This window comes from Palaemon carinicauda, chromosome 6 (genome assembly GCF_036898095.1).
Source record: "Palaemon carinicauda isolate YSFRI2023 chromosome 6, ASM3689809v2, whole genome shotgun sequence".
NCBI lineage: Eukaryota > Metazoa > Arthropoda > Malacostraca > Decapoda > Palaemonidae > Palaemon > Palaemon carinicauda.
Window position 1 is genome coordinate 32,922,877 of NC_090730.1, and position 27,156 is coordinate 32,950,032.

The 27,156-nt window shown below is 47.5% G+C and overlaps 1 protein-coding gene across 5 annotated transcripts in view; it reads right to left on the minus strand.

Annotated features, from left to right (window-relative positions):
* The window catches only part of LOC137642544 (uro-adherence factor A-like), a 45,931-nt gene extending 18,980 nt beyond the window's left edge, over nt 1-26,951 (minus strand). The window contains exons 1-2 of one of the 5 annotated variants that reach the window (XM_068375193.1): nt 26,817-26,928; nt 25,537-26,112 (exon numbers count right to left, since the gene is read on the minus strand). The gene's annotated coding sequence lies outside the window, so the exon portion shown is untranslated. The other 4 variants (XM_068375188.1, XM_068375194.1, XM_068375192.1 and 1 more) reach the window with 4 other exon arrangements.
* Nucleotides 26,952-27,156: the final 205 nt, after the last annotated feature.

Here is a 27,156-nt window from a genome sequence, read left to right on the forward strand (position 1 = left end):
TAAATCATCATTAGACACAGCGTTATTAATATCCTCCCCCGGAGGAGGAGGAGGAGCTGCCTCGCTATAGGAGGCAACTCCCTCTCCCCAACCCCGAGGTTGGTCAACAAAAGAATGGCCTATGCTACCACTCGCCGGCCTCTCACGAGAGACCGATAGAGTGGGAGCTTCGGAGGAGGTTCGGGCAGCGGAAGAAGAGTCCTTGGAACCCCCTCCTTCTTCAAGGCAACCCTTGAAGGAGAAAGATCGCGCTTAGACTTCTTCTTCCGTCGCCGGGAAAACCTCTCCCTCTGGGAGGTAGACCACTCCCTGCACTCACTGCAAACTTTGTCTCTATCACACCGTTGACCTCTGCAGTACGGACACAAGGTGTGAGGGTACGTCTCAACCGCCGACATAAAAGTCCCACAAGGGCGGCCGGGTAAACCAGGGCACTTCTGCATGATAGAGGTAGAGGCCAACTTCCGAACACACACTGAAAGAAAAAGCAAAAAAGATTAAGGCTGTCAATATGCGAGGGTGAGGTAGACACGTCTGACCATCACCCGAGCCAAAAGCGAAGTGAATCAGTTCACCGGTGTGTGAGGGGGGAGGGGTAGCTAGCTACCCCTCCCCTACCCCCTCGCTAACTAGCGAGGGGGTATTTAACCCTCGTTAAAAATCTAATGGCTCGTCATTCAGCTATGCCGAAAGTAATAATGTACCCCATATAAATAGCATGGTTTGTATTTCTGTTACGGAACAATTGTATTTTACCTAACGATACAAACCTTGAGCTCTTTATTTGGTATATACATTTGGCAAAGCTGGAAGACCAGCCATAAGACTTTTAACGACGTGTAACTACGCCAACGCTAGTTAGCAGGGGGTAGGGGAGTTAGCACCAGGTACCCCGCTCACACACACACACCAGTGTTGTCTCATCACTTTTGATTGCAGGCAGGACTTACAAGGGAATAGGTGATGGGAGCCCAAATTTGTAGAGAGATGACAAATTCGTAGGTAATTTGTATTTTTCCTAACTATACAAACCTTAGCTATTTATTAGGGGTTATACTTTCAGTGGAGCTGAAATGACGAGCCATTAAAATTTAGCGAGGGTTAACTACCCACACTGCTAGTTAGCAGGGGTAGGGGGGGGAGCTTGCTACCACTCCTGTTCACACACTTGTGATTTGATCACTTTGCTTGGAGGTAGGACTTCAAGGGAGATAGGGATGGCGGGCAAGTTTGTATAAATAGCTAAGGTTTGTATAGTTAGGAAAAATACAAATTATCTACGAATTTGTCATTTGTTCCGTAACTGGAATACAAACTACGCTATTTATTAGGGGTGACTCACCCATTAGGAAGGGTGGACGTCCCTGCCAATCTGGCTTTTGGCTTTGCCCGGGGACTCATCTGAGTATGTTAGTACTCAAAAATAAGGAGTCCCTGCCCTCGGTAAACCTTTCTACGCAAGGTCCGCGGCCTACGCAAGCTGTGTTTTGAGACTTGCAGAAGTGGGACTGTCCAGGTAAAGTTATTCCAAGTCTATGTAGGAAAAACCTGACGTAACCAAGACTTCCCAATACCACCTCACTAGGGTATGGGGACGCAACAGTATTAGCTTAATACTAGGTACACAAGGGAGCATGGTTTACCTGCAATGGTTTGAGGTCAGCTTATGCAGAGAACCCATGATGCTGCTTTCCCCACATGAGGATAGGATGAAGAAAAGAATAAGAGCCAGTCAAATCTTTTCATTCACGCAGAATAAAACCGGGTAAGTGCCCTCAACCTTCTGCTACTTGTCCAATAAGGAGCTTGAGGTATACAACCAGCTGTTGTGCAGCCACCACCGGACCGATAGAGATCGTATCGAGTTCCTGTGGGTCACGTCTTGCAGGAAAAAGGTTATGAAAGTCACCTGGGGCATTCACATCCTTTCTTGTAAAACCTGCGTCACAGAGTAATCTGCTAAGAAGGACCAGGGGCATAGTTATGCCCCTGATACTGTGAGTCATCATGTCGAGATGATGTTTCGGTGATCCTCCTCTAGTCTCTCCCAGTGCTGACAAGAGGAGGGACCCAGGCAGGCTGTTGCCGTTTTCTTTAGGTAAAGTCTCATACCTTACCCTGGGTACAGTAACAGATGATCTGGATCGTCCGTTACCTAGTTGAGACTTGTGTAGGATCCGTCACCTCTGGAGACCGTGTCTGGCGACATACTCAGGGACGAAACTGAACATTGTCTTTCGCCCTTCTCAATAATGGGCGATGTCGAAAGAGAGACCATGAAGTTCCTTGACTCGTATGGTTGCTGTCCGAGTGTATAGGAACATTGTGTTCTTAAATCAGGAGAAAATTTGTTGCCTGGTGAAGTGAAACATAAGGAGGTCCCTTTAGGGATCGGAGCTTTGAACCATGTTCTGAGAGGAAGGTCTCAATTCCGACTGGGGAAAGGCAAGTTGTAAGTCCGTATGAGTTAGGAAAAGTCTATCGATGAGAGGGTGTCCCTTTCTTTCAGTTTGAAGGTGAAGGATCAAGGTTGAGTGATCATCTTTACCTGTCGGAACTGAATATGGGGTCTTTTCTTCTTGTATATACTCGAGGATTCCGCTATTGCTGGAATCGAGGTATCGAGTGGAGAGACACTTTCACATGACACCAACCACACAAGACACGATACTACCCGGTAGACTGATGCTGAGGAATTTCTCAGATATCTAGACAACCTTTTCGCAAAGAGGTATTGGGTAGTCTTCAGGCGTACAATCATAGCAAAGCTATAGCTTGTGGTAGGTGTTGAAGTGGGTTGTCTTATGTGGAGAAGGTTCTCTTGGAGAGACTATCAGGAGCTGCATAAGGTTTGAAGACCATTCTGCATAATGCCATAGCGGAGCTAGGAGAGTCCTTGAGAGATTGGCCGATGTTCTAGCCTTGTTGAGTGCCCTTCTCCAGATAAAACAGGGACGAGACGTAAACGTCATTGTTGTACCCACCGTTGTTGTCAGAGAGCCTTGAGGTCTAGGGCTGGTGAGCAACGGTAGCCTGAGATTCAGGAGCGTTGCGAACAGACCCCCTAGTTGGAGGACCTCGTAAAGTCGGTACGTTGTTGGCTACATGGCGATCCAAAGTCCATTCAGTATACCTTATCTGAGATGCTGTGCACAGAATGTCGGCGAGCACGTTCTTCCAGTCTGGAATGAAGCGGGCTGATAGTGGTACCGAACGGACTTTGGCCCATTTTAGTGTTTATACTATTAGATGGGAAGAAGCTACAAGCCATTTCCTACTTGCTTGTCGATTTGAGTCTCTATGTGGTGTGTGGTGTGTTGTCCATCACATCACTGAGTGGTCTGTTAGGAACTGATGAGGCTGCTGAAGGACCGGAGAGTTGGCCTTCATCTCTTAAGAGATTTAAGTGAAGGTACCTTCAGGCTGTCTAGAGGGCTGAGGTCGTGTGGTGCAGCACTATGGTCCCTCCTTTCTTCTTTTTTCCGACTCAAGTCTCATGGAATGGAATTCGTTCTCGTTTCGAGAAGGTTTTGTGGAGATTGGTGTCTAGAATCAATCCCAGATACACAGTGATCTAGAGATCAGACTGTTGATGCTTTCCTGTTTGCTGACAGTGGTCTGTCAAGGAAAAAAGAAACTTCGGAAGAGACAGGGACCAAGGATTTCCCGTTTCGATTCCCCTTGTAGGATGGAATCTTCGGGATCTTCAATCCTTCAGTGAAGCCTTATTCCTCTTTCCCGGTGGCAATGTTTGCGTGCCTGCGGGGAGGAATCGGGCAATGGTGACCTGTCCAAAAAGTTTTATTCCTTGTTACTACCTATTGCGCGAGTGTGTAGGAAAGTACTGGAGTGATGGCACACAGGATGATGCTGGTGCTCAATTTTTGCCTGGAGAGCAGGCCAGCACTGGCTCTTTGACAAGAGCTGGTGCATTGGATCTGCGAGCCCTGACTCTTTGGCAAGAGCTGGCGCATTGGATCTGAGGGCGCAGGAAAGTGCGGAAGAGCGCTGGCACGCAGTAAGGCACTATTGTATGTAGTTTTGTGCATTCTCACTAGAATGCGTCAAAGCGTGTGACTGGTTGCGCAAGGGCGGGTGCATTGGCGCGTGCGTAAGAGTACTACGTGGAGACTGCTGGTGCGCGCGTGCGGAAGACCATTGGCGCAGGAGACCATCAGCGCCCGCGGGCAGAAGACTGTCGGCGCGCACAAGATCATTGGAGAGCAAAAGCATTGCCGCGCGTGCGTGTACGCGGAAGGCCATCGGGCGCACGCACAGGAGACCATTGGCGCTCGCGCATGGAATACCGTTGGCGCGGGCGGAAGGCCACCAGCGCGCGCACGCGCGGAAGGCCACCGGCGCGGGTACGCACGGAAGGCCGTCAGCGGGCGCACGGAGGACTGTCGGCGAACTTGCACAGTAGACTGTTGGCGCGCGGGCGCAAAAAGAATCGGCGCTCCCGTGCCCGGGAGACCATCAGCAGTCGCTCGCGGAAGAAAGTCGGTGCAGGCGCGCGGGACACTATCGGCGCCCGCGCGGAAGAAAGTCGGCATGCGCGCGGAAGAAAATTTGCGAGCGTGCGCAAGACTGTTGGCGCGAGCGCAAAAATATTGACGCGCGCATGGGACACAATCGGCGTGCGTGCGCGGAAGATTGTCGGCGCGCGCAAGACTATTGGCGCGTGTGCGGAAAATCATCGGCGCCCGCGCGCGCAGGAAAGTTGGCGGACACGCGCGGGAGACCATCAATGCCCGCGCGCGGAAGAAAGTTGGAGCACACGCGCGGGAGACCTTTGGCACGCACGCGAGGAAGAAAGCCGGCCCAAGCGGAAAACTGTTTGTGCACACGCGCAAGACTGTTGGCGCGCGCAGGAGACAATCGGCGCCCGCGCGCGGAAGATTGTCGGCGCGTGCGCATGACTGTTGGCGCACACGCAAGACTATTGCTGCGAGCGCGGAAAATCATCGGCGCGCGCGCGGAAGACCGTCGGCGCCCGCGCGCGGAAGACCGTCGGCGCCCGCGCGCGGAAGACCGTCGGCGCCTGCGCGCGGAAGACCGTCGGCGCCCGCGCGCGGAAGACCGTCGGCGCCCGAGCGCGGATGACCGTCGGCGCCCGCGCGCGGAAGACCGTCGGCGCCCGCGCGCGGAAGACCGTCGGCGCCCGCGCGCGGAAGACCGTCGGCGCCCGCGCGGCGAAAGACCGTCGGAGCCCGCGCGCGGAAGATCGTCGGCGCCCGGGCGTGGAAGATCTTCGGCGCGCTCACGGTAGACTGTCGGAGGGCACGCGCGCCTAGGTAGCACTAGTAGGTTGGCAGGTCAGCTGGCAGGAAGACCAATGGCAGGACGATCAGGAACTGGGATGTGCCCTTTGTTAGGTCGAGCATCCACCAATGGGGACCGTAAAAAGGTCCACGTTAGAGTCCAGGACCGAAGTCCAAAGGACTACGTTGCAGCGCAAGGTTGCGCTGGTAGATCGGTAGGTCCTGGTAGGTCTGCTGTGCTGGTAGGTCTGCTTGATCCTCCGAAGAGGTGTCTCTATGAGTGGCCTCTCTCGCGAACGAGAGAAGTGAATACTATAATTCGTAGAAGAGACTTGAAGACACCCATGATAACGCCCATGAGGGCCGGTGGATCAGCAAACTGACCTTTAACAGCAGCGATCCTCCAAAGAGGAGTCTCTGTGAGTGGCCTCTCTCGCGAACAAAAAAGGTGAACACTTCGTAGAAGAGACTAGAAGACGCCCATTAAGGGCCGGTGGATCAGCAAGCTGACCTTTAACAGTAGTGATCCTCCGAAGAGGAGTCTCTAGGAGTGGCCTCTCTCGCGAACGAGAGGTAAACACCTCGTAGAATAGACTTGCCAAGACCATGCTCCGCCCCTGAAGGAAGAGAAACTCAGCAGGGGGGGGGGGGGAAGAAGTCTGGGCGAAGGCAGCAACAGCAGTCAGAGACGATGAATTTATTAAGATGTGGGAAGTTCTCCCTCTGAAGGGAGAAACAACCTCACACCTGGGGAGGAAACTTCCCTCGGAAGGGAAATTGTCCAACCCCTGGAGGCGAACCTCCTTTAGCGTTCTAAGATGATCTGAAGTACTGGTCATGTTGTCACAGGAGTACTTCTAAGAGAAGGGATGACGTCCATGACAACGTCCTCTGAGGGACAGCAGTGACAGCAGATTCCCAACGCATGAACAGAACAGCTCTGCTTCTTCGGCACTCTTAGTCGAACGAAGAAAAACTACATAGTTAACTGGGAAAAAATATAATCAATTATTCAACAGAAATTCCCTGGGGAGGAACTCCGAAGAGGAAACCCAAGGGAACAACATAAAATAAGTATTGCGCCGACAAAAAAATTAATTATTTTACAAATTCCCTAGGGAGGAACTGCGAAGAGGAACCCCGAGGGAACATCATAAAATTAAGTATTGCATCCTTCCTTACCCAGTCAACATCCACGGGAGAAGGGGGGAGCGGAGTAACTGTAATAAAAACAATTACTGTACAATTATTTAAATCCGCTAAGAATATTAAAAAATAGTGAGAACCACTGACCCTCCAAAGGGAAGTGTTCCCCATGGAAAAAAACTGAAAAGTTAAAATACAATTATATTTTCACTACAAATAATTGAGACAAATAATCGGAAGAGCAACCTAACCATACGAACCTTAGATAATTTAACGAGGGCTAATTACCACCGCGCTAGTTAGCAAGGAGGTAGGGGAGCGGTAGCTAGCTACCCCTCCCCCCCACACACACCGGTGAACTGCTTCACTTCACTTAGAGGTAGGACTTGCCTTGGGGGACAGGGCTGGTGGGCAAATATGTGTAAATAGCTAAGGTTTGTATGGTTAGGAAAAATACAAATTATCTCCGAATTTGTCATTTGTTCCGTAACCGAAATACAAACCACGCTATTTACATGGGGTGACTTAACCCTTAGGTAGGGTGGAAAGTCCCAGCCTTACTGGCTTTGGCTTTACCCAGGGACTCAGAATCCGAGTGAGCAGCACTAGAGAAAAAGAGTCCCTGCACCTCGCAACTTGCGGCCTACATAAGCTTGTGTGTGGAGGATTGAAGTGTGACTCGTCCTAGGAAGTTGACCTGAAGTCCTTTAGATGGAATTCTAGGCTAGGACGTTCCTAATACCACCTCGTCAGGGTATGGGAGACGCGACAGTATTATCTTAATACTAGGAACCCAAGGAAGCATGGTTTACCTGCAGAGGTTTGAGGTCAGCTATGCAGAGAACCCAGGATGCTGCTTTCCCCAAGAGAGGGGAGGATGAAGAAAGAAGTAAGGGCCAGACATACTCTTTCATTCATGCAGTCTAAAACCAGGTAACAATGCCCTCAACCTTCTGCTACCTGTCCATTAAGGAGCCTGAGGTTAGACCAGCTGTTGTGCAGCCACCACAGGGCCGATAGAGAATGTATCAAGGCTCCTGTGGGTCACGTCCTGCAGGTAGTGGGCTGTGAAGGTCGTTTGACGCTTCCAGACCCCAGCTTGTAGCACCTGCGTCACCGAGAAGTTTCTCTTACATGCCAGAGACGTTGCGATGCCTCTGACATCATGTGCTCTGGGACGACGTGACGGAGGAGGATCTGGATTCAAGGCGTGGTGGATGACCCTTCGAATCCAAGCTGAGATGGTATTCTTCGTCCTTCCCGTGCTCACAAACAGGGCTTGCACGCAGAGACGGACTGCAGCTGTTCTCTTCAGATAACGCCTCAGACTTCTCACTGGACATAGTAGCAGATGGTCTGGGTCACTTGTTACAGAGCGGAGACTCGAAACCCTGAAGGAGTCGAACCGTGGGTCCGGCACTCCAGGGTTCTGAGTCCTAGCTACAAACTCAGGGACGAACCTGAACGTTACCTGCCTCCATCCCCTTGAATGGGCGACGTCGTATGAGAGACCATGAAGTTCACTGACCCGCTTGGCTGATGCCAAAGCGAGCAGGAACACCGTCTTCCAAGTCAGGTGTTGATCAGAGGCCTGGCGTAATGATTCGAAAGGAGGTTTCTTAAGAGCCCTGAGGACGCGAATCACGTTCCATGGAGGAGGTCTCACTTCCGACTGAGGGCAGGTAAGTTCATAGCTTCGTATGAGTAAAGAAAGTTCCAGCGAGGAAGAAATGTCTATTCCTTTCAGCCTGAAGGCTAAGCTTAAGGCTGAGCAATAGCCTTTCACCGCCGAGACTGAAAGGCGCATTTCCTCACGCAAATACACGAGAAACTCCACTATTGCTGGAATAGTGGCATCGAGGGGAGAGATACCCCTCTCACGACACCAACCACAGAAGACTCTCCACTTTGCCTGGTAGACCCCTGCGGATGACTTTTGCAGGTATCGAGACATCCTCTCCGCAACTTGTTGCGAAAAGCCTCTCTCAGTGAAGAGACGCTGGATAGTCTCCAGGCGTGAAGCCGAAGCGAAGCTACGACCTTGTGGCAGATGTTGCAGTGTGGTTGCTTGAGTAGCTCGTGTCGTGGGGGGAGTTCTCTCGAGAGTTCCATCAGGAGCTGCAGAAGATCCGGGAACCACTCTGCGTGATGCCATAGCGGAGCTATAAGGTCATTGACAGATTGACCGATAGTCTGGTCTTGTTGAGCACCCTTCTCATCAGACAGAACGGTGGAAAGGCGTAGACGTCGATGTTGTCCCACCGTTGTTGGAAGGCATCTTGCCAGAGTGCCTTGGGGACCGGGACTGAGGAGCAGTACAGCAGCAGCTTGAAGTTCAAAGCTGTCGCGAACAGGTCCACTGTCGGGGAACCCCACAAAGTCAGGACTTTGTTGGCTACTTGAGGATCCAAAGACCACTCGGTACTCACTATCTGCGATGCTCTGCTCAGATTGTCGGCGAGCACATTCCTTTTGCCCGGAATGAAGCGAGCTGATAGTGGAATCGAGTGGACTTCGGTCCACCTCAGTATCTCTACTGCAAGATGGGATAGCTGTTGTGAAAAGGTACCTCCCTGCTTGTTGATATAAGCCACTACTGTGGTGTTGTCGCTCATCACCACCACAGAGTGGCCCGCCAGGGTCTGTTGGAACTGTTGAAGGGCCAGATAAACGGCCTTCCTTTCTAGCAGATTGATGTGGAGGTACCTTTCTGATTCTGACCATACGCTTGAGGTCCTCTGGTTCAGAACGTGGGCCCCCACCCTTCTTTTGACGCGTCCGAGAACAGCATCAAATCCGGGGGAAGGACAAGAAGATCCACTCCCTTTCGAAGGTTTTCGTCGGTCAGCCACCACTGCAGGTCCGTCCGTTCCGCAGGTCCCATAGTGACCAGAGTGTCCGGGGAATCGTTGCCTTGATTCCACTGGGACTTGAGCCGCCATTACAGGGATCTCATCCTGAGGCGGCTGTTCGGAACTAGACGGGCCAAGGAGGCTAGGTGACCTAGGAGACGTAACCAAGATTGGGCTGGAAGCTCCTCTCGTCCGAGGAAAGATCTTGCGACCCTCCTCAGCCTTGCTATTCTGTCGTCTGATGGAAAGGCTTTGTGGAGATTGGTGTATACAGTAATATCATGCCTAGATATACCAGTCATTGAGTTGGAAGCAGAGAAGACTTCTCGAGATTTACCATGATCCCTAGATCTTGGCAAAGTCCCAGAAGCTTGTCTCGGTGTCGAAGAAGGGTCGACCCCGAGTCTGCCAGGATCAGCCAGTCGTCCAGATAGCGAAGTAGACGGATGCCGATCCTGTGTGCCCATGAAGATATCAGGGTGAACACTCCGGAGAACACCTGAAGTGCTGTGGAGAGACAGAAACACAGCACCTTGAACTGGTAGATCTTGTCTAGGCTGAATCTCAAGTACTTCCTAGAAGATGGATGGACTGGGATCTGGAAGTACGCGTCCTTCAGATCCAGTGTGCACATGAAGTCTTGCGGTATCACTGCAATTCTGACCGTGTCTGCTGTCTCCATGCTGAACGAAGTTTGCTTGACCAACTTGTTCAGAGCTGAGAGGTCGATGACAGGTCTCCAGCCTCCAGACGCCTTCTTTACAAGAAAGAGTCGACTGAAGAAGCCTGGGCAGCCGTCGACGACCTCCTGGAGAGCATCCTTCTTGAGCATGGTCTCGACTTCTGCCCGAAGGGCTAACCCCTTTGCCGACCCCATGGCATAGGAGCTCAACGACACTAGATTCGCTGTCAGGGGAGGAAGAGATGTTATGAACGGGACACGATATCCTTGGCTGATCACAGAGATCGTCCAGGAATCGGCCCCGAGTTGCTGCCACCTGTCCGCGCAACTTTGTAGGCATCCCCCCACTGGTGGACATGCAGGGGGATTGCCAATCCTAGCGTTTACGGCCTCGGCCGCTCCCCCTAGGATTCCTACCTCCCCTAGAGGACTTTCCGCCTTTCTTGTCCTTGACAGGAAAGGGCTTCTGCTTAGACACCTTTGCCTTTGCTGCCGGAGCCTGTTTCGATGTTCTAGACTGACGAGGCTGCTGATGTTGTTGAGGAGCTGGAGGCATGTAAGGCCGAGATGTAAGGGCCCTTTGGAGGAGCGAATCCTGATTCGACTTCCTCCACCTCTCAGCTGTCCGTTCCACATCCTTGGGCTCGAACAAACTCTCTCCAAGGATGGAGGAGTGTCTGAGCTTGCCGACATCCACGGCTGGGACTTTCGAGTGGAACCTCTCGGTCACGGCATCACGACGTTTTAGGATCGAGTTTGCCCACAAGTTCGAAACTTGGTGAGCCAGGAACTCGATGGAACGTGCGCCCGAGAGGAGGAAAGTCTCCAGGGCCTTCCTGGTGTTCTCCTTGGACAAGTCCTCGGATCGCAACAGGATGCCCAGAGACCCCAGCCAGATGTCCAGCCACGAAGTGGCCAGCATGGCACACTTTGCGACCTTCTCCTGGCTTAGGATTTCCGTACCCGAGAATGTCACCTGCCGGGCGGAGAGTTTCTCGAGAGAAATTCCCCTAGAGAGCTCTTCCACAGAGTGGTGGAGGGGAAGAGCTAAACAAGACTCCCCCATGATCTCGAAGTACCTCCTCTGTTGTACACGAGGAGGTGGGAGGAGTTTGTTCCCGGCAGAGGAACGGCTGGAGGAGGCGAGTTCGGAGAGCTGGCCCTCAACCTTGTCTCTGGCACTCTTCACTCCCTGGGACCAGGGCAGAGCCGCGCTGGCCTTTGGGAGCTTCTGGGTACCGTAGACTTGGTCCAGGATCGTATCCTTGCCTTCGCGGGGGGCAGTCTCGGGGTCCTTGAATCCGTTGAGTTGCCTCATTAGACTCAGGACCTGCCAGGAGGCATGCTCCGACTCGTGCTGCTCTCCTCCATGTGGACTGGCAGCAAGGTCTCCGGTCCCCAGTACAGTAGCTCTACTTGGGGAGATACGTGGACGTTCTCCTGGGGTCTCGCTAGCTCTGGTCGAATCCGGGTTGAAGACTTAAGAGCAGTCTTCAAGTCCTTAGGCTCCCTCCTGGGAGGGATACAGGACTCAAGCAAAGAAGTCTGAAGTCTGGGGGCTCCTCTCCACGCGAGACGATTCTCTTCCTCGAGGTGGGGTTCCTCCCATTGGTGCTGTGGGAGAATGCCTCACCTCGCTGGATTCTCCTGAGGACGGAAAGGCTTCGTCCACAGTAGAAGGAGAAAGTGTCTGCGAGGGGGAAGGGGCCTTCCTGACGGACTTCTTGAGAGCCAGCTTAACCCTAGGAGAAGTTACCACGAAGTCCACTCCTCTCCTTCTCTTCAGCGGGGACGAGGCTGCCGTTGGTTTCCGTCCCAGATCAGCGAGGGCCGGCTTCATAGCCTGCACGACCGCTTTGATCAGGGACCCTAACCAAGTCTGACGGCTGACCGACGCAGTGTCAGCAACACCCGCTGGAGGGAAGGGGATCTGTAAGTTTACTTGTGAACGAAGGTTCTGGAGTGGGAGGTGAGACCTTCCGGACTCACCAGTGGTAGCTTATACACCCCCCCCCCCCCGGAACCCCCCCAAGCGGCGGCGCGAGCCCTAAACCACGCCCCCTTGGGCGGAGTGACCAGGGACGAGCGGGTTGACTCGGCAATGGAAGTCACATTTTTGAAGTTGTAATAGAACAAAAAATAACACCGAAGTGGTTGAGCTTACCTTGGTTGTGCAAGTTATGAAGGAATTACTGTGAAGGTGCAAATTGTTGGACATAAAGGTCTTTTTACTAGTACATTCAATCTTCTTGTGCTCTCTTGGTTGATATGAATATTGAAAGATTCCAGTTAGTTTGTTTTCTGTGGAATAATAGTGATTGTATGTGTGTGTTCTTGTATATAACCTACTCTGTTGAATTATGAAGTTGTTAGAATATTCCCTCTTAAGTACATGGTCTCCTCGGCTCACGGGGGAAGGGTTGGAGGGTGACCCAGACTTTGAGTCCGGAAGGTCTCACCTCCCACTCCAGAACCTTCGTTCACAAGTAAACTTACAGTTCTGGAGAGGGAGGACTCAACCTTCCGGACTCACCAGTGGTAGCTAGGCAGATGCTTCAGGGGGCTTGAAGATGAAGTCCAGCGACCACAGCATCGAAAGCTCCCTGTAAGCCGAGGAGAGCATAGTAAGAGCTGAAGACAGAGTCGCTTCTCCAATTCATTCTGGACATGATTTCTTGTATAGATACTCCATTGTATAGCAGTCATGATGAAGCTTGACCCCTTATAGAGTGGAAATTCGTTGACTGTTTAGTTGCATTTGGGTCGGCTCTGAAAATGCACTCCCTAAAAAGTTGTCTCTTTTTTTGTAGAGACATTATCTTGAAGTGTTCATCTAGCCATATGTGGTCTTTCCTGTCTATGTTTCTTTCCATACAGACTTTGTTTGTGTATTCCAAATAGAAGTTCAATTGTCTGACTGGACATATTTTTGGTCTGTTAGGAAGCTTCCTAAAGCTGATCTCTATTGGCGTGTAGTTGTTCTTTTGGTTTTTGGCCATGAAGGAAGGGTGGTTCCGTAAGACAATGTGTTCTGGGGTGAAGGTGCTCCTGGAAATGCAGAGATTGTTAAATTGATTTGCTCTTAAAGGGCAAGCTAAGGCTACAAGGAACAAGGTTTTCTGTGTCAGTAGTAAGGTAGTTATCTCTCGTGGTGTTGAGAAACGAGATTACTTTGTCTAGATCCCAGCCAGGGAACTGGTGAGAATTTCTAGGTTTCCTTCTATTAACTCCCAATATCATTGCTTTGACATATTTGTCTTCTGCAAGACAGTAACCTGGGAAATAACCTGACAGGATCGGACCTAAGGCTGCTCTGTAGCTCTTCAGGGTGTTGTAAGACAGTCCCTTGTCTATAAGGTGATTGAAAAATAAAATAATTTCTAACAGGGGGAATTTGTTCTCTTCCATACTCCTTGTGAATGAAACTTTTAAAAATGTTATATAAGTTTTCATACTTGTGCAAGGAGCTGTCCCTCAAGCTGACAGCAATTTTGGAGCAAACCTCAGGAGGAAAGACGTTAGGGAGCTGATCCTTTAAATTTTGAAGGCGATCAAAGTTGATTGGAGCTTTGCTGAGGGTGAGATAAAATCCTTGAGAACTATCTGGTAGTCTTCGATCTTCACAATATATCGTTTGTGCTGCTTCGCGACTGACCTCACTAATGGAATCCATGGTTCCGTCCCCTGCGATATGGTGCAGAAAAGCATATTATTATTGCATTCTTTATAGATTTTAAAAGCTACTTTGTGTAGTAAGAATCCTGGTGGAAAGGCATAGAGAGGTGTTGATCCCTTCCAGCTAATCGTAAGTGCATTATTGCTGATGGCTTTTTGGTTTGGAAGAGATGAACAAAACTTCTTGCACTTAGTATTGAAGCCATTTGAGAACAGATCTATTTCCGGGGTGAAATTGAAGTCAGAGCAGATTAAGGAGAATAGACTGTCACTGAGGGAAGTTTCTGTGTGAATGGAACCCAGGTCCCTGGAAAGTGAGTCTGCGATGGTGTTACTTACTCCCCTGATCCATCTGGAATTTATCTGTATGTTGTGATCCTTCATGGTACTAAGTATTTTCCTGACCAGTTCATGAGCTAACTTGTTTCTGATACTACCCTGTTTCCTTAGCCAACAATTAGTAACCTTTGAATCAACACGTATTAAGACTACCTTATTGTATAACCTTGTGGTGAAGTGTTCCAAAGAATAGAAGCAAGCTAATAACTCTCTTACATTGATGTGAAGGGAGGATTCTTCATTTGTCCAAGTTCCATTTATTGAGAGCATATTACCCGCTATTACTAGTGCACCTCCCCAACCCTGGTTGGAAGCGTCAGTGAAAAGTTCTGCATCTATTTGTGGTTTTGGAATGTTAACCTCTCTGTACATTTGTCTCTGTTCCCATGGCTTTAGGAATTTTTTGAAGGTGTGGGGAATGATTTTGTACCCTGAATTAAAATAACTGTGGTATCTGTGGAGATATTTAAGATGGAATCTTCCCAAGCTTGTATAGGATGCACTGAAATTTAAAGCTCCGATTAACATTTGATAGGAATGCAGGTCAGATTTAACAGAGTTGGAGAAAGCTTTGGCCAATTCGACACACTTCTCTATGTTTTTCTCACTGGGATTCATAGTTTTCTTAATCATATTATAATGCACTCCTAAAAATTCAATTCTTTGAGTCGGTTCAATTGTAGATTTTTTAAGTGAGATATTCCATCCTAAGTCTGACAAGATCTTAATGACCAGCTGAATGTGATTTTTACATTTTAAATAATCTTTTGCTAATATAAGAATATCATCAAGATAATTGAATATTAAGATGTTATATGAAGTTCTAATATACTTGATCACCGTGTACATTATCTTTGAAAAAATATAAGGTGCTGTCTTTAGTCCAAAGGGTATCACAGTCCATTTGAACTTCCTTTTACCTAGTTTGAAGGTTAGAAATTTCTGGCTACTTGCATGTAATGGAATGTGCCAATAAGCATCTTTTAAATCTAGTTTGCAGGCCCAAGAGTTTAGATGTAGATAGGGAAATATAGTATTGGCCTTGAGCATGGTAAAAGAAGGTTTTTTAATCATGGTGTTGAGCACCTTCATGTCAAAGATTAGTCGTACTGTTCCATCTGGTTTGAATTTATAAAATATGTGGTTGGAGTAGTAAAAGGAAGTTCTGGGGATCTGTTCTATGACACCTAGTTTTAGCAGTCTGTCACATTCTCTTTCCAATATTTTATGCTTGTTAATTGAATAAAATCTATCTTTACCTGTTCTTTTTAATGACCTCTGGGCTTTAAGCTTATTATTAAACGGAATTCCCACCCCTTCATTTATAATTTTACAAGCAAAAGAGGCATTGGGAAGCTTTCTCCAACTATCAATATTCTTTAGTAATGACTTACCTATCCTATTCTCTGGGGGGCTCTGGGAGGAGTTATTCATTGGGTTTGAGGCCAAAGGCAAGGTCTCTTTACTTCTATCTTGATTTATAGAATTTGGCCCAATGTCATGATTATCTGGTGCTGAGCAAAGCTCATTAACCACTGGTGCTGAGCAAAGCTCGTTATTAACTGGTGCTGAGCAAAGCTCATTATTAACTGGTGCAGAGTAAACATCATTATCAACTGGTGCATAAAATACTGGTGCTGAAAAAATCTCTCTTTGAACTGGTGCGGAGCATGGCTCAATTTCTAGGGTCTTTCTTTTCTCTGGCTCCTGAACTATTAGCATGTCCATTTTGTGACCTCCCCCCCCTGTACCCACCTCGCCTATTACCTCTTCTAAGCGGCTGAGACTTGAATTTAAAGTTAGGGTTACCTTTGAGGAAACTCAACCTTCTCCCCTGAAATCTGCCCCCAAAGTTGAATTTCCTACCCCTGAAGTTTGCTGCCCCTCCTCTGAGGAGGGGACCCTTGTGAAAGCAGGCAGCAATGGCTGATTTTTGGTCTTCAGTTAAATTCCAAACTTCTTTATTGTCTGCTTTGATTATAAGATCTCTTATCTCATCCTTGAGGTATCTAGGAAGTGCTCTGCTTCTGAAATTTCTTATAAAATTTTGTATGAGGTCTATGCTCCTTCTTAGGGGACCAATAATAATCTTGGACAAAAAATCAATGTCATTTACTTTGGAGGGGTATACAATGTGTGCCAGTGCTGCATGCCCTTGAAAGGCAGAAATACTCATTTTAATATTTTCTATGTCATAAAAAAGTTTTCTCTTATAGCTGTCATCAAATACCTTACCTTCAGGCCAGAAATTCAACTTTGGAGTATTAATTAATTTAAAAAAGTCTGAGAACTCCTTATTTTGACTACTAACAAAGAATTTATCCCGGTTACCACTATGGCCTTCACTGAAAGTTAATGCTACTAGTGAATTGTTCAATTGAATTTTCCCTTCTCTATGAAAAGAGGGTTCAGCTTTGAAATTGGTGGAAATATATGAAGGAATGGGTTTATGGAAGGTAAGAAGGTTGAAATCCTCGTAATCACTTTCATCTCCATTATTATAAAAGGAAAAGAGGTCTAAATTTGCACTTTCAGGTAATTCAGGTGATCGTCTTGAGCGCTTAGTAGGAGGGGGAGCCTCATTCTTCTTAGCAGGTGAACCACTTCTGCCGAGATGAATGTTTAATATCAGTGAATTATTTACCATTGATTAATTTAAATGTTTGTTCAACAGGTATAGTAAATATGGACAGCAGCGGACCTAGAAGGCTGAAGTCAGGCAATGGGGTTCACGACTCAAATAGCCCTCTTAGGTTAATTCAGTGCCATATTTAAGTGAATGATAAGTTTATATGTTATTATTAATAATCTAGACCTGCCTCATATGTAACCCTTATCAGATCGCCCCCCAGGGCCTAGGCTAGTGTCGATAGGTTTAAAGCGAGAAATGTAAACTCAAACTTACCTGTGGTCTAGCCTACTGCCTATTAAGTTGCGTGCTTTGATATGTCAGGCAAGCAATTAGTTTTGTATACCTAATTATAATTTTGTTATATAAATAAATTGGAGTATCTAGTTTGTTTACTCCAATTATTCGTGTTGTAATCATGCACATGCTTTGCTTAAGCTACTTACGCTATGTTCGGAAATGCCTGCTCTAAGCATTCAAATCATAACAAACTTACGTATGGGGGCCGCCATTTGCATTTGTGACGTCATTAGTCTAAATCAACTGCTTTCCATATGACGTTTTCGTTGTAAACAGAATTTAAAACCTTACCTTTTCTGAATGATTTTCATGAGTGTTTGATTCTGTTGGAGTAACATATTTACGATATCAGAATTAGAAGGCATATCACTTCCTGCAGTCGATTGTGTTCGTTTTTCGTTACTGATTTCGTTCTCCTCTTCGCTGGAGTTTTCGCTAAGCCGATACACCTCCACGGAAGTAAGAATTTGCCTAGCCATAATTAAGCCGAGGGCTGAGATATTACTCTGGTTGCTGAGTGTAGAATAATGAAAACCGGCAAATATATGTTGGGAGCAGCGGGAGGGAAAAGAGGAGAACGTTCTATGCCGAAGTCAACTTCAGAAATGTGACTTCCATTGCCGAGTCAACCCGCTCGTCCCTGGTAACTCCGCCCAAGGGGGCGTAGTTTAGGGCTCGCGCCGCCGCTTGGGGGGATGTATAAGCTACCACTGGTGAGTCCGGAAGGTTGAGACCTCCCTCTCCAGAACGGCTGATCCTTAGGAGTGGAAACCACGGGGCCTACCTGAAAAGAATGTTGCGTAGACCTCTCCAAAGATTCTTCCTGCTCCTGGACGTGCGCAGCTCTGCGCAGGCTTGCGGGGTGGAGATTGCGAGGACGAAGATCTGGAAGCACTCGTCCCCGAAGACTCGCAGGGTTGGGCGCGCTGAAAAACCCGGTGGGAATCGCTGGTGAGGTCGCGATGGTAGAATCGCTAGTTCGCGCGCGGGCGAACGTTGGCGCGCGGAGATGAAGACGCGGGCGCGGGGGCGAGGGTGCGCGTGGGCGAGAGGGCGCGTGGGCGCGCAGGCGAAGGTGCACGTGGGCGCACAGGTGAAAGAGCGAGTGGGCGCGCAGGTGAGGGTGCGCGCGGTTGCAAGGGCCAGCGCTGGCAGTCGGGAGAACGATGGCGCGTAGGCGATCGGTGGCGCGTTGGCAATCGGTGGCGCGTTGGCAAGCGATGGCGCGTTAGCGAGCGTTGGCGCGTTGGCGAGCGATGGCATGTTGGCGAGCGATGGCGCGTTGGCGAGCAATGGCGCGTTGGCGAGCAATGGCGCGTTGGGGAGCGATGGCGCGTAGCGCGAACAGGCGAGTTAGCGCGTGGGCGTGTCGGAGACCTGTGGCGATCTGGCGCGTTGGCGCGTAGGAGAGCGCTTGCGCGCAGGCGAGGCATCGCGCGGGCGCGTAGGAGATCTCTGGCGCGCAGGAGATCGTTGGCGCGCAGTTGCGCTTTCAGGAGGAACCAGCTGGGGCGCAGGACCAGAGGGCAAGGTTGTGCGCAAAGGCGAACGCTCGTGGGCAGGCTCAGGAGACATCTCGTGGATGCGCAGGCGCGCAGGTACTTGGGCTGCCTTAGAAGTGCGCACAGGTGAGTGCGCGCGATGGCTGGCGTGTAGACGAATGTCAGCGAGGAGGCGGAGGAACAATGTCCTTGCCTGCGCCCAGATCCGGAGATCGTGGGTGCGCGGGCGAACGTTGGCGCGCAGTTGTGCGCTGACGAGCAGGTGATCTTGGGCACTCAGGAGACCGATGGCGCGAATCGCGCGCAGCAGGAACAGAAGTGCGCTGGTGAGCTGGAGAGCGCTGGCGCACAGGAGGTCTCTGCAGCACAGGAGAGCGCTGGCGCGTAGGTGAGCACTGGCGCGCAGAAGATCTATGGCGAGACTCAGCAGGAGATCGTCGGAGCGTTGAATCAGTAGAAGTCTGGTCAGCAGGGGAGCGCTTGCGCGCAACTGCGCACGGGCGCGCAGGAGATCGTGGGCGCGCAGGTAAGACCTGGCACTTAAGGGACTCACCCACATTGTGGGATAACCCCTTTTGCCTAGAAGGGACCGGTGCCCGTTGGACAACGGGGAGCGTTGGCACCCACTGCGCATCAGCGTCCAGGAACGGAGATGGAAGACTGGAAGGTCTGGCAGGCGTCGGAGATCGCGAACGATCTGCGGAGAGGTCAAGCGATGCAGCTGCAACGGTCTGCTCTCGTCGTGGAGGATCCTCTGCGGGGGACATCGAAGGTGAAGATCCGATGAGGCGCCTCCTAACTCCCTTGTAAGGAGAAGGAAGGCCTCTACGGCGAAGAGGAGGGCGAGCCTTACGGCGAAGACGACCTCGAGGCACAGCAACACCATCGTCTGTCCTCCGAAGAGGAGTCTCTGTCAGTGGACTCCCCCGAGGGAGAGAATCACCTGCAGGAGAGACCGTTGGACCCAGCTCCTCCCTCGAAGGATGTTCGGAAGGGGGAACTGAGCCTCTGCCACAACAACGTCGACAATAGACAGAGGATCTACCTCTGCTATTACCGGCGACTGTTTGACAGCTGCACCCAACTGGATTAGGTCAAACAGGGCTTCCCTGGAGGGCGAGCCCTTAAGCCCCAAGGAAGCCTAAAGCTGTAAGAGATCATCGTTAGCAACATGGTCATCAACAAGATCAATGCCCGGGGGAGGGGGAGCTGCCTCGCTATGGGAGGCAACGCCCTCTCCCGAACCCCGAGATTGGGAAACAAAAGAAGGGCCTGCGATACCACTCACCGGCCTCTCACGAGAGACCGATCGAGTGGGAGCTTTGGAGGAGGTTCGGGCAGCGGAAGAAGAGTCCTTGGAACCTTCCTTCTTCAAGGCAGCCCTTGAAGGAGAAAGGTCACGCTTAGACTTCTTCTTACGCCACTGGGCAAACCTTTCCCACTGGGAGGTAGGCCACTCCCTGCACTCACTACAGTTTTTATCCCTTTCACACCGTTGACCTCGACAATGCAGACATAAGGTGTTTGGGTCCGTCTCGACCGCCGACATGAACGTTCCACAAGGGCGGTCGGGGAGTCCAGGGCACTTCCGCATGATAGAAAGGAAGGATAAGGCCAACTTCAAGCACACAAGGTGAAAGAAAATGCAAAACAAAATTAAGGTTGTCAATAATGCCAGGGCGAAGCAGAGACGTCTGCTCATCGCCCGAGCCAAAAGTGAAGTGAAGCAGTTCACCGGTGTGTGAGGGGGGGAGGGGTAGCTAGCTACCACTCCCCTACCCCCTTGCTAATAAGCGCGGGGGGGGGTAATTAACCCTCGTTAAAATTCTAATGGCTTGTCATTTCAGCTACGCCAAAAGTAATACCCCATGTAAATAACGTGGTTTGTATTTCGGTTACGGAACAAAGTACAGTGCACTGTTGTTGTAAAGGTGAACGACCTCGAGAAGAGAAAGACCGTAGTCAATCTTTGAAAGGCCACATTCCCTTCGGTCAAAAATCCATGTTTCCCGTAAGAAAAGGGAAAAGGCGAAGACAATAGTTGAATGAAGAGGGTCCAGGCGATGACAATTTCCCTGAGGCGGCCGAGTTAACGGTTATATGCCGACGGGAAGACCGATGGACCAGAGAGGGAGAGGTCGTTCCCCACGAAGTGGAACTGTGCTGGCCTTGCTAATGCACGCAAGTGTCGTTGTCGTATATGTATCACACACACAGCACAAACACTGAAAAGGAAACTTATCACATTTCTATATACATATATATACATAAACATTAAGAATATTTTCATATACAGTAGAACCTCGGTTTACGAATTTAATTCGTTCCTAATGCAAACTCTTAGACCGAAAAATTCGTATCGCGAAACGAATTTCCCCATAAGAATGTTATAAAATCGAAATAATTAGTTCAACCCATCTACAAAAACCAATTTTCACAAATTTTTCCTTACACATACAGTACTCTACTATACTCTACACAAAATTATTAAAATATTGCAGTCATTTAATGATGAAAATATGGATATGCATGCACAGTAAACCTGAACTTTACCTTAGAGGAGTGTCGCTGCTGGCTTGATGGAGACGAGAGGAGGGGAAGGAGGAGGAGGGGGTTACTGCTTGGAGGGAGAATCTCCCTCCATGAGAACTTCAGGAACGTTGACTGGAGTTCTCTTGCGAGAATGGCGTTCACTATCACTGGTTTTGCGTTTGCGAGACTCTTGGTCGTTGTCTTTCACAGTTCTTTTCTCCCCCTTCACAAGATATTTTTCAAGAGACACCTGCTTTTGTCTGTTCTTTAAAATTTTATAGAAGTGACCCACCCCATTATCGACTAATAAATTTATTGCACGGTCTGTTTCAACCTTATTCGGGACATTTTCCTCAAGAAAACTTTTCACGTCTTCCCACTTCTTTAAAAAATCTTTTATCTCACTCGAAGACAGTGATTGTGCAGTGCCTCCCTCCTCGTAAATGGTTCTTGCCTTCTCGCAAATCATGTTCTCATTTACTGAATCTCCTGCGAGCTGCTTCTCATTTATCCAAACCATTAATAAATTTTCTACGTCATCAAGAATAGGTGGCCGTTGTTTTGATAACGACGATACACCTTTAGCTACTTTAGCGGCGTTTATTTCTTCTTTTTTCTTTAATATTGTGCATATCGTCGACTGCGAGCGATTGAAAAAACTAGCAATGTCTTTCACACGCATGCCTTGGTCATGCTTCTCGATGATCTCCTTCTTCATCTCGATCGTTATCATCAGCTTCTTCTTACTGCTTTCCTTCTTCGACATCTTAGGAGCCATTGTCTATCACAATAATACAGTACAGTACTGTAATCACAAATGAGTGAAAATAAAACAAATCACAAACCAAGTGTAAAAATCACAAAGAAATCGTCCACGAATTCACTAAATATGTATGCTATCGAGACGGCGGATACTGAGATAATGAACGAGTGAAGGGGGTAATAAAGGGGTTTAGGGGGTGGTAGGTATGCGTGGGAGGAGTCACGTGACTCCATTGTGAGATACGGTCGTTAAGTTATTTCCATGAAAAATGCAATCGGGAAGCGCGGCGTTAACACTTTTCCACAAAAAACGGCGCGTGGGAGGGAAATTTAAATTCGTTAACCGATACAATATTCGTTAACCGAGACGAATTTTTCAGAGAAAATCCCTTCGTAAACCGAAAAATTCGTAAGCGGAGTCGTTCGTAAACCGAGGTTCTACTGTATATACATCTATAAGAAAAATTAAGTTAAAAGACAAAAATTAATGGCAGTCCAGAATAAGCGAGGAGGGAGAGAGGAAACAACCGCTCTCGATCCGAGCCAAAAGTAAAGTGACTAAATCACAGGTGTGTGAACGGGAGTGGTAGCAAGCTAACCCCCCCTACCCCCGCTAACTAGCGGTGTGGGTAGTTAACCCTCGCTAAATTTTAATGGCTCGTCATTTCAGCTACGCCAAAAGTATAGCCCCTAATAAATAGCGTGGTTTGTATTCCAGTTACGGAACAAGAATATTTTTGATAAGAGGGTATTTGTGTTGTTAGCCTATCTCTGTTATTTAAGTAGAAATGATAGGAAAATGTTGGGAGACTTCCTAACCACTGCCAAGAGGGTTTATAATGAGGTTTTGCTTTTAAAACATTTTATATTACAAATGAATGTACATTTTGCTTAATCCCTGCAAATTTCCTTACTCTACAATTAAAATTGTGGGCAGGAAGCTGTTCACAAACACACACACATACAGGGGGTAAAATATAACCTCCTTCCACTTTCATTGGTGGAGGTAATAAACATTATCTCAATGCTTTTCTGTTTTGGCCAAAGGTACATATTGTGCTGTCCGCCTTAGCCGAGTGGGCGAATGTTATGGCAGACAAAAATTTAATGACCTAGCTACCTACACGCTACCCAAAATGAGCGTTGGATGTGATAAATCTACTAACGCGAATGGGGTTAAGTGTGGTCGACTGCATTGTCATTGTTTGGCTGATTAGGACAGGGCTCGGAACCGTTGAAATGTTTCATTTGTTTGGAAAGGATAATTTCCATCAATGAAAGGTGTCCTAGAAGATGTTGCCATTGCCACGCAGGAAAATGTTGAACAATTAGGAATAGTTGCACTACTTTTGAGTCTGTTGGTGGGTTCATCTGGTAGAAAGACTCGCTGTTAACATTCCCAGATACTCCATCCATCTCTTAGGCATGGGACTTGACTTCTGCCGATTAATCAGGATCCCTACATCATGGCAAAAAGTGAGAAGTTTGTCCCAATCCTGGCAAAACTGTTTCATTGTTAATGATAGGATCAGCCAATCGTCGATGCAGCAAGCCAATCCTATTTGAGTTGCCCCAAGTTGAAACCAACAAGAACACTCAACTTGGGAAGCAGTAGACAGTTTGAAGCAAAATGCTTTGAATTGATATGTGACTTCCTGAGGATGAAGCGGAGGAACTTTTTGCTCAACTGATGGATTGGTATTTGAAAATACACACCCTTGATATCGACAAAAAGCATGAAGTCGTCCTTCCTGATAGCTCCATATACTGTCCTCATCATCTCCATCTTGAATGGAGTTTGTTGAACAAACGCGTTCAGAGGACAGAGATTGATGACTGGTCTCCATACACAAGTCGAATCCACTAGGAACAGTAGACTGTAGTAATCACGAACCCCGTCTTGGGCAGACAACTTCTAGCACATTCTTCTCCACCATCACTTTCACATCCAAGTTAGATGGTAAACGGTCCTTAGGACTTCTACCACTCACTTTTCTGCACCTTAGCAGTACTTCGTTGTCCAATAATTTGAAAGGCATGCCTCCATTCACAGCAGCTGGAGGAAGAGATCATCAATTTTAATGACCCCTTCCTCTTCTCCTACCTCTACTGCCCTTCCTAGCCTGGCTGGGTTGGGGTGAAAGGGAGGAACATAGTCACCGCACTTTTTTAAGTGTAAGGTCCTGGAGCCGCAGATTGCGATCTGGCCTTTGCCGTTAGTGTCTTCAGTACTGACAGGCTAGGCTGTGAGGAAGAAGCTCTATGGCCATGACCCTTGAAAGTCACTGCTGTTCTTTTCCACTTTTCAACAAATATCTTGATGTCCTTCTGCAGGAGAGTGCTGCATTCTGTCTCAACTAGTTTGCCGACTTATGTGTTAAGTAGGTAGTCTCCTTGACTCCTGAATATATGAGATTGATGCACTTCTTTGTCTCAGTACACTAAAGTATTTGACAAATCCCGAAACCAAGCAAAGTAAGCTACTGCTCCAGACAAGTTGTCTATTCAACTTATTGGTTGCAGTCTGGCCATGACCACCGCTTCCATGGCTGTAGACTCAGCAGCTAGGAACAAGAGTCAGTCCGAAGTAGTACAGTACTTGTCATTAGTGCTATCTTCTGTTGAGAAAGTGCTGTAGGCAAGATCTTGATGATTAATGGCAAGTTTACAATACATCTGATATCTGTCTTAGAGCTTTACCAAAAGCAACAGCATATCCTTGTATTTTTTCTTTAATTCCTCCAAGTTTACCCAGATGCATGTCTGCTCATTTATCCATTATTTCAGGAGAAAGCAAAAAATTAAAACAGCTAAAATCTTAGAGGCAGAAAGAGACCAGGTAAATTGCTTGCAGGTGAGGTCTAAAGTGCTAGTCTTGCTGACTGACAGGTGGGTGGAGCTTCCATGCCACCTGCTGGAAAATATAACTAAACTGTAGTATTATTATTATTATTATTAAATGCTAAGCTACAACCCTAGTTGGAAAAGCAGGATGCTACAAGCCCAGGGGCCCCAACAGGGAAAATAGCCCAGTGAGGAAAGGAAATAAGGAAATAAGGAAAATAGAACATTTTAGGAATAGTAACAATATTAAAATAAATACTTCCCATTTAAACCATAAAAACTTCAACAGAACAAGAGGAAGAGAAACTAGGTAGAAAAGTGTGCCCAAGTGTACCCTCAAGCAAGAGAACTCTAACCCAAGGCAGTGTAAGACCATGGTACAGAGGCTATGGCACTACCCAAGAATAGAGAACAACGGTTTGATTTTGGAGTGTCCTTCTCCTAGAAGAGCTGCTTACCATAGCTAAAGAGTCTCTTCTACCCTTACCAAGAGGAAAGTAGCCACTGAACAATTACAGTGCAGTAGTTAACCCCTTGGGTGAAGAAGAATTGTCTAGTAATCACAGTGTTGTCAGGTGTATGAGGACAGAGGAGAATCTGTAAAGGATAGGCCAGACTATTCGGTGTCTGTGTAGGCAAAGGGAAAGAACCGTAACCAGAGAGAAGGGTCCTATGTAGTACTGTCTGGCCAATCAAAGGACCCCATAACTGTGCATACGTCATTAAATTCTAATAGGCATTCCTTCAGGCTTTGCTGAACTCATACTTCTATTAAAAGGGAAAGGTTTGTAATCATGCAGGAACAACTAATTCTTTTTATTTCCAATTTTCCTTTAGAATTAGGGCTGTGCTACCATTTACAATTCCAACATAATTTCATTCCTGAAAAACCATATTTTACCATAGAAATAAACAGAAATACAACCTAACCTATTATTGCAAACCTAACCTAACTTGGGATTCTGTGTATTAATCTATCCCTGCAATCCCCCATAGGATGCTGAGTCCTTACCTTATTGTTTGGAGGTTGAATCTGAAGTTATCCAATACAGCTTGATCGTCTCAATTGTAGTCGAGGAAGTGATTAATGGAAGGGTTTATTTTCCAAGGCTCAATTGTACCATTTCTTAAAATATGAAATTTCTTGAGGCACTGCACAACAATTCATAAGTACAAGGTATTCCAAAATGTCCTGTAATACTACATTACAACTGGTCCCCATTTGCAATCACCATCAAGGTTGTCAAACAGAGCCATTTCCACTATCACTTGATATTTTTTACAGCCAACTACCTGCATTCACTTCTAAAGAGATCCTGCCACTCAGATTTAGAAATGGTTCTACCGTGTTACTTGGTTAAGAAGGAATTCGCAGTTATGATCTTCTCTTTTAGAGAAAGTAAGAGGTGTTACTGGCGTGTTTATAGTTGCTTAAAATTGTTCAAAAGTTAAAGGTGTCTGGTTTCAGTTCCATAAGAATGGATGTTCTCCAGAATGTCAGCCGGGCAAGCACAACACCCACTGTGGTGACCAACCACAACAGTGGCCTTTCCAGTAAACAGCTTAACCTCACGGTCCTGGGATCGATCTGCTGACATGAGAATGTGAGGCAAACACGTTACCACTGAACTAGCCAGGAATTTCCGAAGACAACAGGCATTTTACAATAGAAAATACCTATTTTTTAGTAGAAAATATCGTCCCGTCCGTAACTATAATAAAACCCCTAGATACCGATATCTGTAAAAGTTATATTTTTTAAGTTAGAAGGATGAGTGAAACAAGAAAAGTAAGGTTAGGTCATGGAGTCTTAGGGGTGCCACAGCCCACACCTGGGTAAGGTCAAACGTCTTAGGTGGTTAGGTTCGGCTGGGGAACCTTAGGTTACACGGCGTCCATTTGCTTCACTAATGAAACATGGTTCTTCAATCTGTTTCTATTGTTTAAACTGTTTTATAACTTTAAAAATAAGGATTTCCGACAATTACCAGCATCGAACCCATTCATCATCACTGTAGATACACCAGGGTTTACATATGATTATTTCTTGTGTATTTTCCAATGGATATTTTTAAGAACTATAATGAGTTTGTTGTTTACGTAAGGGCAACATTGTATCTGCACAAATTACATTATGCTTTGCAATGTGATGCAAGTTTCCAAGATGTTGGTTAATATTTACAAGTGTCAGCTGATTTCTGCACTCTGTATATTCCGTTCAGCCCTGAAACTATTGCCTCAAAAAAAAGGAAAATGTTTTTACTCCCGAAAAAAAACATGTATATTGCTTACGAAATATCTTCAAATGATTTTAAAAATAATAAACTTGTAACTGTAATTCAAGACATTGCACGGTTCCCGCCCGTCGGACATGCCAACAGCTGCACAGCAATGCCGCCCAGAAATCAGCTGTTATGTTAGTAGTAGTAGTTCAGTCACGTAAGATATGAAAACTCTGGAAAATAAAACTTTCTTATTCTTCTTCTTCTTCTTCCATTTTAGTAGGAGATCTGGCCCACTTCTTAGAGCCAATGTACTCCCCTGTAAATATGATACAAGATAAAATATTAGATCTGATCAAAAAAGTTGATAAATTTCAAGTGTTAGTCTGTTAGTAAACGTTAACTCCTTC